The sequence below is a fragment of the Tursiops truncatus genome, unplaced genomic scaffold, assembly GCF_011762595.2.
Source record: "Tursiops truncatus isolate mTurTru1 unplaced genomic scaffold, mTurTru1.mat.Y mat_scaffold_39_arrow_ctg1, whole genome shotgun sequence".
Taxonomy (NCBI): Eukaryota; Metazoa; Chordata; class Mammalia; order Artiodactyla; family Delphinidae; genus Tursiops; species Tursiops truncatus.
In genome coordinates, this window is record NW_022983296.1 from 738,175 (window position 1) to 755,042 (window position 16,868).

Here is a 16,868-nt window from a genome sequence, read left to right on the forward strand (position 1 = left end):
ACTTGCTCTTTCTTTCATATGTCTTGCTCCTGTACTTTTGGCCATCTCTGCTCCAGGCTGTGAGCTCCTGGAAACTAGGGAACTCTTGGTCATTTTGTGCCCCACACAAGGGCAACTGGCAGAGAAGGAGTGCATGGTGCATAGTTGCTGAAGGAATATGTGTGACTATCTTGGCGCCCTCCTCCCGTTTAAGCAGTTGGACTGTGGAGGTGAATGCTACTGACAAGAGTTTAAAGTTGTATGTGTAACAGGGGGGACCACAAAGCCCTCTATGTGGCCCTCAGTGGGCATCAGTGATGCAAAAGACTGTCTGCTCCTAGGTGACCAGCACTACAACTGTGGTCCTGGGCCTGCACACCCCTCAAAAACTGGTACCTTTATTTGGGTGTCCTCAACACAGAAGCTCTTCAGAGTCACAGGGGCATAGAGTAGAACATACAGGCTCCAGGGCAGTGCAGTGAAAGTGGCCCCAGAAGCTTCCTTTTCCCCACCGTTTTGTCCATCACTGTGGTGTCTCTTTGCTCGTCAGGGATGACCTCAGCCAAAACAATGATATCCCCACATTCAAATGAGGACCACGAGGCACCAACTAAGACTGGTCTTCTTCCTAGAACCCTGGCTCCGGGTCTGAGGCTGTGCCCCCTTGTGCTCACAAGGCCTCGTTTCCCAGCTAATCCCTCCTCTGAGGGACCTCCGTGAAGTGGAAAGCATTTTGCCAAACTCTCAGAACACAGTGGTCAGTGGTGGAGAACCAAGTTTCTCAGCAGTCTTTCCAAACATGCAGAACACTTGCAATCCGCCACGGCAAGCACACAATTTGTAGAGAAAGAAAGCCCTTCTCCCCTGCAGCACTGTCTACACTGGGGAATGGGGTGTGTGCTCAGCCTGGGTCTAGAAGATCAGAATGGTGGACTGTAAGACCCCAGGCCCTGTCCGCTGGAGAACACGAGGGAGATGGCCCACGCCCAGGCAGGACTATGGGAACTTGGAGAATCCCCCTCATTCTTTCGACCTCTGGACACACTGCCAGAGGGGTGGACGCCCCTGTTCCATGGCAGACCTCTCTCCAACATCTTCTTGCTCTCCTCAACACTTACATATTGTTTTCTCTTCCCTAACCACCCTCGCATCATCCCCAGCTGTTAACCCTATTTCTATTTGTACATACATGTGTCTGCATGGAGATGCGGAGAGAGTAATGGCCCAAACTGAGCCGAGTTGGCAGGAATTCACCAGGATCTTAAGGGCTCTTATTTCAAAACCAAACATGATGGGAGGGACTGAGTACTGGCTTAGGGAGCTGGATTCCTCACTTTTATTCCGGCCTCTGCTCACATATGGTGTCCTAGACAAGTCCCTGCCTCTTTCTGGGCTTCAGTTTTCAAATTATATAAAGAGGGTTTCGATGCAGAGTTACATAGGCACGTGCACAGCCAGAAAGTTTCTCAGGCTCCAGCAACAGTAGATGGGTTGTTGACGTGAGTGAGCTCAGGCAGGCACAGGTACACAGGCCTCCTAACACGGGCAGATGTAGGTGGACATGTAGCAGGAGTGACCAAGATACCTGTCGATGTCCTAGCACAAGCAAGAGACAGGGCGCCTGTACCCCACCTCCCTGCACCAGCATGAACACTGGAAGAAGGGCTCTCCTCAAAGGTGAGCTCTGTCTGATGCCCCCACCTGCTGTGTCTAAAAGGTCCACATTCTCTGGAGCCCTAAGCACGAAGATCATTCACAGTGGAGTGGTTCCCAGCAAGTAAATTGGGGATGGAAGTGATATTTTCTTTGTAGAGGCTCAGGCCCTGGAGACACGCTCCCTGATTTGCCATACATTTCCCCTTTACAACTGAGTGGAATAAACCCAAGGAACATACCCGTAGTTGAAAGCACATGTTGTTGTTGGACAATCCACAAATCGAAGGTTGCTGGGTCCCTGAATCTCTTATTGGAAGAAAATCAACAAGCAGAATCATTTGCTATTTCAAAGCCTTTGTTGAGCTGTTATATGATGTGAGTGTAAGTTTATGAAAGGTTCAAACAACTGATATTTTCATGTATATCTGTTAAGCAGCTAATTTTAAAGTCTGTAACAAAAGTATGTTCTGAAGAAATTTTTTCAAGAAAAATTACTTTCCAAAGTCTGAAAACAGAAAATCCCACGTGAAGTTCTGAAAGGATAAGTTTTAAAATGTAATTCATGAGTTTGTTTATTTAAGGAACTGATTTTGAATTTTGTAAATAATTTTGGATATTAGAAATGTGTATCTTAAATACATTATCATTTTGTTTTCTGATATTTTATATTTAACGTATTTTACATTACTTTCTTGTGCATAAAATATAATTGAATAAAGGTGGTCATAAGCAGAATGTTTTTTCTTGTTTCCTTAATTTTTGAGAGGATTTGCTAAATGAGGGAAAACACAGTTTGATTCCCTCCCTGACAAGCTCCAAGGTATGCCAGCTGTATTCCACTGCCTCAGATAGCTAACGGTTTCTTGGAGTTAACTGTGGACTCCTATTCTCAAATGAGGAAAAGTCCATAGATTTTCTACTCCCATCTTCTGTTTCAGTTATTTGTGTTTGTGATCAACTCTGTATATTACTATAGAGAATTTTATTCCAAGCAGAGGAGCTGTCCTCTGTGTCTAACAGGTTGAAGATCCAGTGGAGAATCTGATGATGGAAATTGGTTGCTCTTTTCTAGGGACCTGAAATTGATGCTGTCATTGTAGCATAGAATAGAGGTTATTATCATTTTTGGGGGGATGACCTAAAACCCAGATAACATGGCTCCAAAGAGTGGGGCACATCCCAGGCAAGAGAGCCGGCATGGCTTGAACAGAGCATCACCAGTGCCATCAGCAGAGAGTCTGAGGCACTGAGATTTTGAGTAACTTAGCATCCTGGCTGGGAGGGGGCACATGTTCTCCAGTGAGTTCGAGCATCCTACACTTCCCCCAAGGGCCTGCAGGGGGGGCACGAAGCCACTATGTCACAGGCGATGGGGCGCATGCGCAACTGCACCCGCACTCGATGGGCGGTCTTCCCTGAGGACGGAGTGGAGGCGCCATGGCTGTTGCGGGCCCGCGTGTGGGGCTGGCTGGTCTGCGGGAGGACGATGTTCCCCACCCGCGCCCCGGCCGGTGCAAAGGGGCTGTGCCCGTTCCTCGACGCTCCGCGTCTTCCTTTCCGGCCGCCCCGCGCGGTGTATCCCCACCTTCTCAGGTAACGTTCGATGTCGCTTGTTGTCCCTCGGATCCGGTCTCCGAGGGGCCGGCGGCGTGGAGGCTGTTCCCGGCGGGGCGTCTATTCCGGACGCGGGGCGGTTGGCGGGAGGAGCTCCGCCCAAGGCGGAGCGCGGGAAGCGCGTGCCCTCGTGGGCGGCGCGGCTGGGCCCCGGACCCTCGGGCCGCGGGGAAGGAGCTGGGGCGCGGGCGACAGGGAGAGTTCACCGTCGCGGACTGACTCTGCTGCGTTTCCTCAGACGCCCCCGGAAGGTTGTAAAAATGTCCCCTTTTTTTAGCGGCCAAGAGAAATGTTTCCGCCCCTTGTCCTCAACCGCACGGACTTATCCACTTATTCCTTTGTTCAAAGACCTTAACTAACAGACTATACACGGATGATGTGCAGGTAACGTGGATCTAGTTTAAAACGTATTGAAAGAGTAAAAAAACAGGGCTTCCCTGGTGGCGCGGTGGTTGAGAGTCCGCCTGCCGACGCAGGGGACACGGGTTCGTGCCCCGGTCCGGGAAGATCCCACATGCCTCGGAGCGGCTGGGCCCGTGAGCCATGGCCCTGAGCCTGCGCGTCCGGAACCTGTGCTCCGCAACGGGAGAGGCCACAACAGTGAGAGGCCCGCGTACCGCAAAATAAAAATTAAAAAAAGAGTAAAAAAAACAGTGTAGTAAAACACACTATGTTAAGTTTTATACTTTAAACATGTCAGAATCAGAATTTATTGTATTTTACTTTTCCATCTTAAAGGAATAAAATTATTTGGAGCGTATTGTCAGCTATGGATCGGCACTTGCCTTCTACCTCGACAAGGATTAAATCAGGTGCTGGTGCAGTTGCTGCAGCCGCTGACCTTCAACACCCCCTGAAAGGAGTTCAGGGTGGAGAGCGGAAATAACGTGCTCTGTGCTCGGGGAAAGCTGGCAGGACAGCTCTTCAGAGAGTTAGATACTTTCAGGAGCTGATTTTATGAGCCCAGTTCTTGTATCTCCTTTTGTCTAGAGAAGCACTGAAATCCTTCATGGTGACGTCACTAGCCGGAGCCTGCATGAGACGAGCAGAAACCTTCTGCAAAAATTATATGTGCTCGATTGCGTGTACTCCCCCTTCACCAAAATTACATATATACTGGCCTTCCCCCTGCCTCTTTGGAACAGTTTCTTGGAGCTATCTGAGATTCTGTCTCCCAGGATATAGTCTTTATTTTGCCCCCAATAAAACTTAACTCACAACTTTCATGTTGTGCTATTTTCTTTACGTCACCAATATTTATTATTTATTTATTTTTACAAATAATTCTTTTTTAAATTTATTTAATTTATTTTATTTTTGACTGCATTGGGTCTTCGTTGTTGCATGGGCTTTCTCTAGTTGTGGCAAGCGGTGGCTACTCTGTTGTGGCGCACGGCTTCTCATTGCGGTGGCTTCTCTTGTTGCAGAGCACGGACTCTAGGTGCGTGGGCTTCAATAGTTGTGGCTTGCAGGCTCTAGAGCGCAGGCTCAGTAGTTGTGGCTCACAGGCATAGTTGTTCCCCTGTATGTGTGATCTACCCGGACCCGGGCTCAAACCCGTGTCCTCTGCATTGGGGGGTGGATTCTTAACCACTGCACCACCAGGGAAGCCCCACAATGAGCAATATTTAAGATGTAGTTCTTAGCTTTTTTCTCATTTTCAAGTCAAAATATTGCTGTGTTTGAAATTTTCTCATAATACAGTGACAGTCTTAAATATTTATACACATAAGCTCATTGAAAAATCTTCTGCAATATTCCAATGTGACTAGTATTATTAAAAATCATAATATTCATGTCAATACCAAATTTTTATAAGAATGTAATTTAAAAAATCGTGAATCACTTTTAGAAGTTCCAGGCACAGTGACGATTTTTAAAATACCAACCATTGCATACTTCATAAGACCATTTAAGATGAAATATATTAAAACTTAAAACTTCAACAGAATACTTAAAAGGTAAGACAGGGGCTGCTTTTTGTAAATTAAATACATTCATAGCAAATAAATTTTCTGCTAATAGAGAATATGAAGGTTTTTAGCTTAATGTTGTATAGCTCCATTCAAAAGGTGAAATTAGGATATCTATAATCTCCTTATTATTTATTTTAAGCCTCTTTCCCATAAGAATTTATATTTCTATCTGTAGAATCTTCGTAGCTTATTCATTTACTTTTTATTTTGGTTTATTTTCTACAACAGAAAGAGTATTCCTATGTCTTGTTAAAGTTTTTATTCTCCTAACCTAGTTCAAGGTTACTTTCTGACATTGGTTGTAAACAAGGGGAGAGGCCTTATAATAAGCATGCGATTTTTCCTATAGTCAAGATGTTTTTCTTGGACGACTTTCTTTACAATTTCCACTTTGGTCACAATATTATCCCATTGTGAAAACTGCATAAAAATTTGTAATCTATTTATACCTAGATGCTTCTTATTTCACCACAGTGCATTTGTTAATATGATTTTACATTAAATATTAATATAACATAGTTGATTTTATTCATATATGCTAACATGTTTTATATAGGTACACACATATATGAATATTTGCTACATGCCATTCATTTGCATAGAATGATAGCTGATTGTATCTGATCTTTCTGACTGACAGTTGGATAGACTTATGTGTGTTTAAAGTACTACTTAGAACAGACATTAAAATATCACATCGTCTCGTTATACAGCATTTTAAAGGTCATATGTTAAATTGTGGGAGCAGAAATTTTGTCCATTAAGGTTAAGAAATGATCAGGTCACAATTTTGGCATCGTCACGCTCAGTGGAGGAACATGGCTTCTACGTCTTCGTACATGTGCCACAGTTACACCTGTATAATATCTGTGAGCATGAGCATTTGTATGTCAACATTATCTTTTCCCAATATACTCGTAATTAGCTGAGGTATATCATATCTAGTTTTTCCTTTTACTTCAGTACAATCAATAAAGCTTTCTTTTGCAGTGATGGCATTTTTTCTTTTTTAACATGAAGGTACATTGTCATCTGACATATTTGTACATGGTGGGCTACTGCTCTTGTACAAAGTAAAGTACTTTCATTTCATATTTTCATCTGTATGCCAGATCTAACCTGATTTCTTAGGAGCATTAAGTACTTTTTTAAACTGTATTAAACACATAAGAACAGATCACTTTTTATCTTTACCTACCTCATGAGCTAAATGGATATAGACATTACAATAACATGTAAGTCTGACAAAATTGGGAAGCATTCCAGGGTTTGAGCTTCAAGTAATGTTATGTAATCTTCTAAGAGGTAATTTATTTCTGGCACATTATATGGCAACATCTACAATCACTTGCAAGTTTGTGTGCCATTTGGGCTTTCTGATATTGTCACTTTCAGCTATCCCCTAGGAACGGAGTTTGAATTTTTTTTTTTTCTTTTTGCGGTACGCGGGCCTCCCACTGCTGTGGCCTCTCCCGTTGCGGAGCACAGCCTCCGGAAGAGCATGCTCAGCGGCCATGGCTCTCGGGTCCAGCCGCTCCGTGGCATGTAGGATCCTCGCGGACCGGGGCACGAACACGTGTCCCCTGCACCGGCAGGCAGACTCCCAATCACTGCGCCACAAGGGAAGCCCTGAATATTTTAAAAAACACTTCTGATTAGAAAATATCAGGATGAAACATTGAATTTTTGTGGTCACAACTCAGTTCTCATTATTCTAATGTAATATTTGAGTTGGCACATAATTTGATTTTTTGTTCCATTAGTATGAAATGTAAGCATGGAAACAAAATTTTTTAAAAGCATTCTTGGAATAAATGAACCAGTCACAATGAATTATTAGTTATTTTATTTTTATTTTATAAATGGGCTGTTTGAATATGTTCAGCCATGAAGTGACATGTAGACTCACTTCTGAGTCCTGACAGACATCTCTGGTGAGTGACTTCTTAGAAAGTGACTCAGGATACAGCCATACCAGTAAAATGACTGCAGCCAAAAGAAAAAAACCAAAAACTCCCAAATAACATAATATATAATAAATGATTATACACATGTGCATTCTTAATTTAACATAAAATATGTAAAATTGGTGTTATTGGAAATTTTCTACTATCATGGGTAATTTACTTCTCTCTGTTATAAATTCTATTTAACAAGATGAAACAGTACAACTAGGTGACAGGGGAAATTAATAGTAATTACTGGTAGGACAGTTTAAAAATAATATGTGTTAGAAAAAAATAAAAATTTGTTTAATACATTTTCATTTTAAAATTGTTTCAGATTTATAGAAAATTTGCAAGAATAGTGCAGGATTTCACAACTAGCCCAGACTCAGTTTCCTCTCTTATTACAGTTTCATGTCATTAGGGTACATTTTTACAGTTAATGAACTAGTGTTGACACCTGATTATTAACTATAACCCACACTTTTTTCAAATTTTCGTAGACTTACCTTTTTCTCTTCTAGGATTGCATTCAGGATATCTCACCCTCATTCCATTTAGCTGCTATTTCTCTTTAGGACACTGTTAGTTGTTATAGTTTCTGAGACATTTCTTGTTTTTGATGACCTTGACAGTCTCGAATTGGGATTTACCTGTTGTTTCCCTCGTGATTAGCCTGGGGTTATGTGTTTCACTTCGTATCAAGGGCACATGCTCTGCAGATGAATTACTACTGTTGATGTTGCCCTTGATCACCTGGCTGAGGTAGAGTTTGTCAAGTTCCTCACTGTAACATCAAACTTTTCTCCCTTCCATTCAGTGTGTACCGTTTGGAAGGATGTCACTACGTGCAGGACACAATTAGGGAGTTGGGAAGTTATGCTCCACCTTTCTGATAGTTAAACATCTATCTCTATTATTTGGGATTTTGCCTGAGCGATTCCTACACTCCCATATTTATGTATCTGTTTTTTCCAGAAATAATAGCCAGTAAGTTTATGAAATGATGCTCCATCTCAGAAGGATCAGAGAGATGCTGGGTCCAAACATCTGTGCCTTGAATACTGTCCAGCACATAGTCTTGCTCAGTAAATACCTGTGAATAAGACTTAAAAGATATGAGGGAGGGCATACATAGTGTGCATAGGTGGCAAAAGCAGATTCCAGGCAGAGGGGAGAGCAAGGTAAAATGCTGTAAAGAAGGAACATGGCTGGCTTGTTTGAGGAAAGTTGGGAATGCTGGGTGGTTAAGTGAGCAAGGGATAGAGCCCTTGGTGTTGTCAACAGATTGTCGGCCATTTAAAGGACATTGGCTTTTACTCTGTGTGAAATAAAGGACCAGTGAATGGTTGTAAGCAGAGGAGAGCTATCATCTGACTTCCTCTGGCTGCTGTCCTACCAACTGACTGAAGGGGCAAAAGCAGAATTGGGGCGCCAATTAGGAGACTGCTGTAGTAACCAAGGTGGGAGCTCAGGCACGTTGTTAGCCCTGGTGATGGAGACCAGTTGTCAGATATTCGTTGTGGTTTTGCAGGTACAACTGGGGCCAGCCACATGGATATGACGCAAGGTTCTTCACTCAGAAACTCCCGTGCTTTGTTTCATGCTCTTGTGTCCATCTTGAAATTCTTATTTTTTTTTCTCCTCTAGACTTATTGAGACATAATTGATATACAGCACTGTGTAAGTTTAAGATGTACATTGTGGTGATTTGATACATATATATAATGTGAAATGATTACCGCAATAAGGATTCTTCCATAAACTCACATCATTAACTTTTTTGTGTGGTAAAATTTTTGAGATCTACTCCCTTAGCAACTTTCAAATATATAATACAGCGTTGTTAGCTATGGCCACCATAATGTATGTTAAAGTTCCCAGAACTTACTCACCTTAAAAGTGGAAGTTTATACTCTTTGATGCAACGTATGATTTGCAGATATTCTCTCCTAATCTCTATGTAGACTTTATATATATATATATATATATATATATATATATATATATATATATAAAGCTTTTTAGTTTGATATAATCCCATCTGTTGGTTTTTACTTTTCTGGCTTATGCTTTTGGGATCATATGCCCAAACCAGTGTTAAGTAGATTCTTCTTTATGTTTTCTTTTGGAGTTTTATAGTATCTGGTCTTATGTTTCAGTCTTCAAATTAATATTTGTGAGTGGTATAAGATAGGTGTCCAGTTTCATTTTTCTGTATGTGGTTTTCCAGTTTTCCCAACAGAATTTGGTGAAGACACTATCCTTTCCCCATTCAAAATTGCATTAAAACGAATAAATATTTAGAAATAAACTTAACGAAGGAAATGAAAAATTTGTCCTTTGAAAACTACAAGACTTTGATCAAAAAAAATTGAAGAAGACAAAACAAGTGGGAAGATATACAGTACTGTGTTCTGTGATCAGAAGAATTATTGTTGTTAAAATGTCCATACTACCCAAAGACATCTATAGGTTCAATGCAATCTCTATCAGAATTCCAACAGCATCGTTTACAGATATAGAGAAATCAATTTTAAAATTTTGTACGTGACCACAGGAGACCGCAAATAACCAGAGCAATCCTGAGAAAGAAAAAATTGGGAGTCATCACACTTCCTGATTTAAAATTATATTACAGGGGCTTCCCTGGTGCTGCAGTGGTTAGGAATCCGCCTGCCAATACAGGGGACACAATTTCAAGACCCGGTCTGGGAGGATCCCACATACCACGGAGCAACTAAGCCAGTGCACCACAATTACTGAGACTGTGCTCTAGACACCATGAACCACAACTACTTAACCCATGTGCCACAACTACTGAAGCCCGCGTGCCTAGACCCCATGCTCTGCAACAAGAGAAGTCACCACAATGAGAAGCCCATACACCACACTGAAGAGTAGTCCCCACTCGCTGAAACTAGAGAAAGCCCGCGCGCAACAGCAAAGACCCAGCACAACCAAAAATAAGTGAATAAATAAGTAAATTTATTTTAAACAAAAAGAAACAATATTAAAATCCTGTAGTTACACGACACTATGATATTGGCACTAAAATACACACATAGACTAAAGGAACAGAATAGAGAGCCCAGAAGTAAACCCCAGTGTATAAGTTACTAATATTTGAGATGGGAATAAAGCACACCCACTGGGCAGGATAGTCTCTTCAACAAATGGTACTGGGAAAACTGGATACTACTTATAATTTTGGGGGGAACCTCCATACTGTTTTTCATAGTGGTTGTATTAATTTACATCTCTACCAACAATGCACAAGGATTTTCTTTTCTCCATGTTCTTTCAAACACTTGTAATCTCTTGTGTTTTGGCTGTAGCCATTCTAAAAGGAGTGAGATGATCTCGTGATTTTGATTTTCATTTCCCTGATGATTAAAGACATTGAACACTTTTTCATATATCTGTTGGACATTTGTATGTCTTCTTTGGAAAATATATCTATTCAGATCCTTTCTCCATTTTTAACCAGTTGTTTTTTGTTTTGTTTTGCTTTTGTGTGTGGTTTTATTTTTTTCTGAACAGAAGGTGTTTTAGGTTTTCTTAGTCCTATTTTATTTTTGCTTTTGCTTTGTTGCCTGTCCTTTGGGGTCATAACCAGAAAATCACTATTCCCAAGACCAAGGTCAAGGAGATTTTCCCCCAGGAATTTTTTAGGTGTTTTATGGTTTCAAGTCATACATGTTTGTCTTTAATCTCTTTTGAGTTAATTTTTGTGAGTAGTGTGAGATAGGGGTCCAATTGAATTCTTTTACATTCATTAGACTGTACCAGTTTACATTTCCACCAAATATACACACAAGTTGCCTTTTCTTCACATTCTCACAAACATTTGTTTTTTCTTCTCATTTTTAGAATAGCCATTCTAACAGGTGTGAGCTGATGTATCATTGTGGTTTTGATGATTATTGATGTTGAGCATCTGTTCATGTACCTGTTGGCCATCTGTATGTCTTTTTTGGGGAAAAATGTCTTTTCAAGTCCTTTAGCCCATTTTTTATTTAATTTTTGGCTGCTATTATTTTATGTTACTTCTTATATATTTTGAATATTAGCCCCTTATCAAAAAAATGGTTTGCACATATGTTCTCCAGTTCTGTAGATGCTTTTTAGTTTGCTGATTGTTCATTTTGCTATGCAAAGTTTTTCGTTTGTTTGTTTGCTGTTCCACTTTTTTTTTTTTTTTTTTTTTTTGCTTTTGTGGCTCCCACATTTGGTATTATATCCGAAAAATATTTGCCAAAACTATATTGAGGAACTTGTTCTTTATGCTTTCTTCAAATAGTTTTACAGGTTTAGGTCTTATATTTAAGCCTTCAGTCCACTTTGAGTTAATTTTTGTGAGTGGTACAAGAAAGGGGTCCAATTGTATTCTTCTGTAGGTTGTTATCCCGTTTTTTTTCAGCACCATTTATCGAAGAGACTGTATTTCCCCTACTGCAGCTCCTTGGCTCCCTTGTCAAATATTTGTTAACAGTAAATGACTGGTTTTATTTCAGTGCTCTTGATTCTGTTTCATTGGATTAAGTCTCTATTTTTTCCCAGAATCTATTGTTTTGATTACTATAGCTTTGTAATAAAGTTTGAAGTTAGGAATTGTGATGCCATTAGATTTGTGCTTCTTTGACCAGGTTGATTTGGCTATTAGTGGTGTTTTGTGGTTCCATACAAATTTTAGGGTTGTTTTCTCTTTCTGTGAAAAAACCATTGGAATATTGATAGAGATTGCACTGAATGTATAGACAGCTTTGGGTAGTATAGATATTTTTACAATATTCTTCTGTTTCATAACCATGGAAATGTTCTTCATTTATTTGTATCTTCAGTTTTTTCACCAGTGTGTTGTCATTTTCAGTGTATGGATATTTTACCTACTTGGTTTAATTTATTCCTAAATGTTTTATTTATTTCTGATGCCATTTTAAATATGATTGCTTTTTACATTTCTTTTTCAAATTGTTGTTAGTATATAGAAGTACAATTGCTCTTCACATGTTGATTTTGTATCTTACAACTTGACTGAATTTGTCTATAATTAGTAATACATTTTTTTGGAATCTTTGGGATTTTCTCCATATAAGATTATATTAAATGCAAACAGAAATAGCTTTACTTCATCCTTTTCAATTTGTAATTCTTTTATTTATTTTTCTTGCCTAACCGCTCTGGCTATGACTTCCAGTATTATGCTGAAAAGGAGTGGTGAGAGTGCACAAAACTTATTTTGTTTATATTTTTAGCAGAAAACCTTTCAAGCTTTCACCATTGATTTTAATGTCTGCTGTGAATTTGTTCAATATGACTTTTATTGTGTTGAGGTACATTCTACGTATAGCAATTTGTTAAGTATTTTTTTATCATGGAAAGTTCTTTAATTATTTCACATTCTCTTTCTGTATCTATTGAGATAACCATATGATTTTCATATTTCATTCTCTTAATGTGGTGCATCACATGTTTGAATTACATAGGTTGAATTACCCTTGCATTCTAGGGATAAATTCCACTTGATCATGGTGTATGATCCTTTCAATATACTGTTGAATTTTGTTTGCTAGTATTTCACTGAGAATTTTTGCATCTATATTAGTAATACTTGACAGTTGTTTGTTTGTTTTTTTTTTTTCTTGTAATGTTCTTATCTAGCTTTGGTATCAGGATAATGCTGGACTCATCAAATGAGTTTGGGAATGTACCTCAAAGTTTTTTTAGAAAACTTTGACATGGAGGTGTTTTTTATTCTATTTAAATATTTGGTTGAATTTCCCAATGGAAATTGGAAAATTTCCATCTGGTCCTAGCCTGTTGTTTTTTGTTTGTTTGTTTGTTTTTTGTAAATCTTTTATTACTGATACAATCTTTTCACTCATCATTGGTCTGTTTGGTTTGTCTATTTCCTCATGATTCAGTTTTGGTATTTTTTATGTTGCTAGGAATTCATTTCTTCTAGGGTATCAAACTTGACGGTATATATGTGTTGATGGTCACCTCTCATGAGCTGTTGTATTTTTGTTGCATCAGTTGTAATGTCTTCTTTTTCATTTCTGATTTTATTTGAGTATTCTCTTTTATTCTTCATTAGTATAGCTAAAAGGTTAATTTTGTTTTCATTTCAAAAACCACCTCTTGCATTGATGTTTTCTATTGTTTGCATGGTCTCTGTTTTATTTCTGTTCTCTTTTCTCTTATTTCATTGCTCTGCTACTTGTGAGCTTAGTGGTTTTTCCTTTGTTTGTTAGTCCCGTGAGAAGTAAGATTGTTTACTTGTGATCTTTCTTTTTTCTTATTGTAGGCATTTGTTTCAATAAACTCTCTTATTACTGTTTTTCTTGCAGCCCATAAGTTTTAGCAAGTTGTGTTTCAATTTCCTTTTAAGATTGTTTTTAAATTTCAAAGACATTATTGTAAAGGTGTTGTAATTTTTCCCCCAGTTTTATTGAGATATAATTGAACACAGTACTATTTAAGTTGAAAATGCACATTATAATGATTTGACTTCCATATATTGTGAAATTGTTATTGCAGTAAGATTAGTTAACATACATCGTCTTATATAAATGCAAGAAAAGAAAAATAAGGAAAATATATTTTCCTGTGATGAGAACTCTTAAGATCTACTTGCTTAACAGCTTTCAAATATACCATATGGCAGTGTTAACTCTATTCATCATGTTGTATATAATATTCTCAATACTTATTTATCCTGTAGCTGCAAGTTGGTACTTTTGGACTTCATCAAATTCTGCCTCTTCTCACCTCCCTCCTCTGGTAACCAAAAATCTGACCTTTTTCTATGAGTTGTGTTTGTGTGTGTGTGTGTGTGTTTTTCACATATAAGCTTGGTCTGACTTCTCTCACTTAGTGTAACGCCCTCAAGGTCCATCCATATTGTCACCAATGGCAAGATTTCCTTCTTTCTTATGGCTGAATGTTACTCCATTTTCTAAATATACCACAAGGTTTATATCCACTCATCTGTTGATAGACACACGTTTTTTTCCATGTCTTGGCTATTGTAAACACTTTTGCTATGAACATGGAAGTGCAGATATCTCTTCAACATAGTGTTTTTAATTCTTTCAATATATTTCTATAGATGAAAATGCTGGACCATATGGTAGTCATATTAAATTTTGAGGGCCTCCTCTAGTGTTTTCCATAGAGGCTGAACCAATTCATAAGACAAGCAAAAACACAAAAATCATCCTTTTTCTCCACATCTTTGCTAGCATTTGTTAGCAGATATCTTGTCTCTTTGATGAATTCCATTCTAACAATCCTGAGGTGATATCTCTTTGTGGTTTAGATTTAATTTCCCTGATGTGTAATGACGTTGAACACATTTTCATGTATTTGTTGTACATTCACATATCTTCTTTGAAAAAATGTCCGTTGGAGTCTTTGCAACAGGTTTTAATTGGCTTAATTTATTTTGTGTTACTGAGTTCTATGATGTATTTTGGATATCAACCCCTTATTTGGTGTAAGGTTTGCAAATATTATTTTTGATTACATAGGCTCTTTTCGTTATTTATTTATTTTATCCTGTTGTGTAGCAGATTTTTAGTTTGATATTGTTCCACGTGTTAGTTTTTTTTAATTGTTGCTTGTGCTTAAGGTATCATCAAAAATAATATTAAAGACCTGTGTTAAAAAGATTTTTACTGTTTTCCTCCAGGAAGAAAAGCCTCCCGTCTTACAGTTGTCTTTACCTTATCTTATTTCTATTTAATTGTCATGAGTGGTGTTAGACAGGAGTCTAGTTTTATTCTTTTGCATATAACTATGCAGTTTTCCAAGCACTGTTTAATGAAGAGATTGTCTCTCCACCGAGTGTTCCTGACTGTCTTATCAAATATTAGTTGACCTTATACGCATGGGTTTATATCTGGATTCTCAGTTCTATTCCATTGTTGTGTATGCCTTTCTACATGACAGTACCATACTACTTACATTACTATAGCTTTATAATACAGTTTGATATCATGGAATGTGATACCTCCAGGTTTGCTGTTCTTTCTCATAGTCACATTGCATATACAAGTTCTTTTGTGATTCCTCATACATTTCTCTGTTGTTTTTTTCTACTTTAAAAAATGCCATTGGATTTTGATAGGAATTGCATTATATCCATAGATGGCTTTGGGTGGTGTGGACATTTTAAAAATATTAATTCTTCCAATCATGAACAAGGGATAACTTTACGTTTATTTCTGTCTTTTCCAATTTTTTTCATCAGTGTATTGTAGCTTGTATTGTAGATATCTTTCATCTCCTTAGATAAATTTATTCCTTATTATTTTATTAGTTTGGATGCTCTTATAAATAGAATGGTTTTCTTTTTTCAGATCATTGTTAGTATATAGAAATATGACTGATTTTTGCATTTTAAGTTTTTATTCTGCAACTTTACTCATTATGTTGATTAGTTTTAACAGGTTTTTGGTGAAGTTTTTCAGAGTTTCTATATATAAAATCATGTTATCTTAAAATAGACACATTTTTACCTCTTAATTTCCAGTTCTGATGCCTTTTATTTCTCTTCTTTGACTGATTGCCCTGGCTAGGACTTCCATTTCTATGCTGAATGAGTGGTGAGAGTGGACTCCCTTGTCTCGTTTCTGATATTAGAGAAAAAGTTTCACATTTTCACTCTTGAGTGTGCTTTGAACTGTGACCTTGTCATATTTGGCCTTTTAAAAAAATTATTTACTTTTGGCTGCATTGGGTCTTTGTTGCTGCATGCGGGCTTTCTCTAGTTGCAGTAGGTGGTGGCTACTCTTCGTTGTGGTGCGTGGGTTTCTCATTGCAGTGGCTTCTCTTGTTGCAGAGCATGCGCTCTAGGCATATGGGCTTCAGTAGTTGTGGCAAACAGCCTCAGTAGTTGTGGCTCACGGGCTCTAGAGCACAGGCTTAGTAGTTGTGGTGCATGGGCTTAGTTGCTCCTAGGCATGTGGGATCTTCCCGGACCAGGGATTGAACCCATGTCCCCTGCATTTCCTGGCAGATTCTTAACCACTGCACCACCAGGGAAGTCCCAATATTTAGCCTTTATTATGTTGAGTTACATTCATTTTATACCTAACTTAACAAATGCTTTTTCTGTGCCTATTGATATTATATTTTCCCTTTGTTCTATTAATATGATGCATCCCATTTATTTGATTTGCTAGTATTTATTCAGAATTTTTAAACCTATATTCATCAGTGTTATTGGCCTGTAATTGGCAGTGTCCATTTCAGATTATTATATCAAAGTAATGTTGGCCTCGTAAAATGAGTTTGGGAGATTTCCCTCCTCATCCATTTTTTTTCTTTCTTTTTTGAAGACTTTTAGGTTTGACATTAATGCATTAAATATTTGGTAAAATTTACCAGTGAAGCCATTTGATCTTGAGTTTTTCTTCATTTGAAGAGTTTTCATTACTGATTTAATTTCCATACTACTAATTGCTTCATTTAGATTTTCTCTTTCTTCCTAATTCACTTTTGGTAGGTTGTATGTTTTTAAGATTTTTTCCCATTTATCTAGGTTTCCCAGTTTGTTAGCATGTAGTTGTTCAAAGTAACATGTTATCCTTCTTATCGCTGTAGTAGAGTTGTAATGTCTTCTCTTTTATTTAAAATTTTGTTGATTTGGGTCTTCTCTCCTTTTCCTTGGTTAGTCTAGCAAAAGGTT

At 38.3% G+C, this 16,868-nt stretch overlaps 1 long non-coding RNA gene across 1 annotated transcript; it reads left to right on the forward strand.

The window, feature by feature from the left end:
• The first annotated feature begins 2,932 nt into the window (after positions 1–2,932).
• Positions 2,933–7,638, forward strand: LOC141277753 (uncharacterized). The gene is made up of 2 exons (XR_012329532.1): positions 2,933–3,228; positions 3,988–7,638. It is a non-coding gene; the product is annotated as an uncharacterized lncRNA (long non-coding RNA).
• Positions 7,639–16,868: the final 9,230 nt, after the last annotated feature.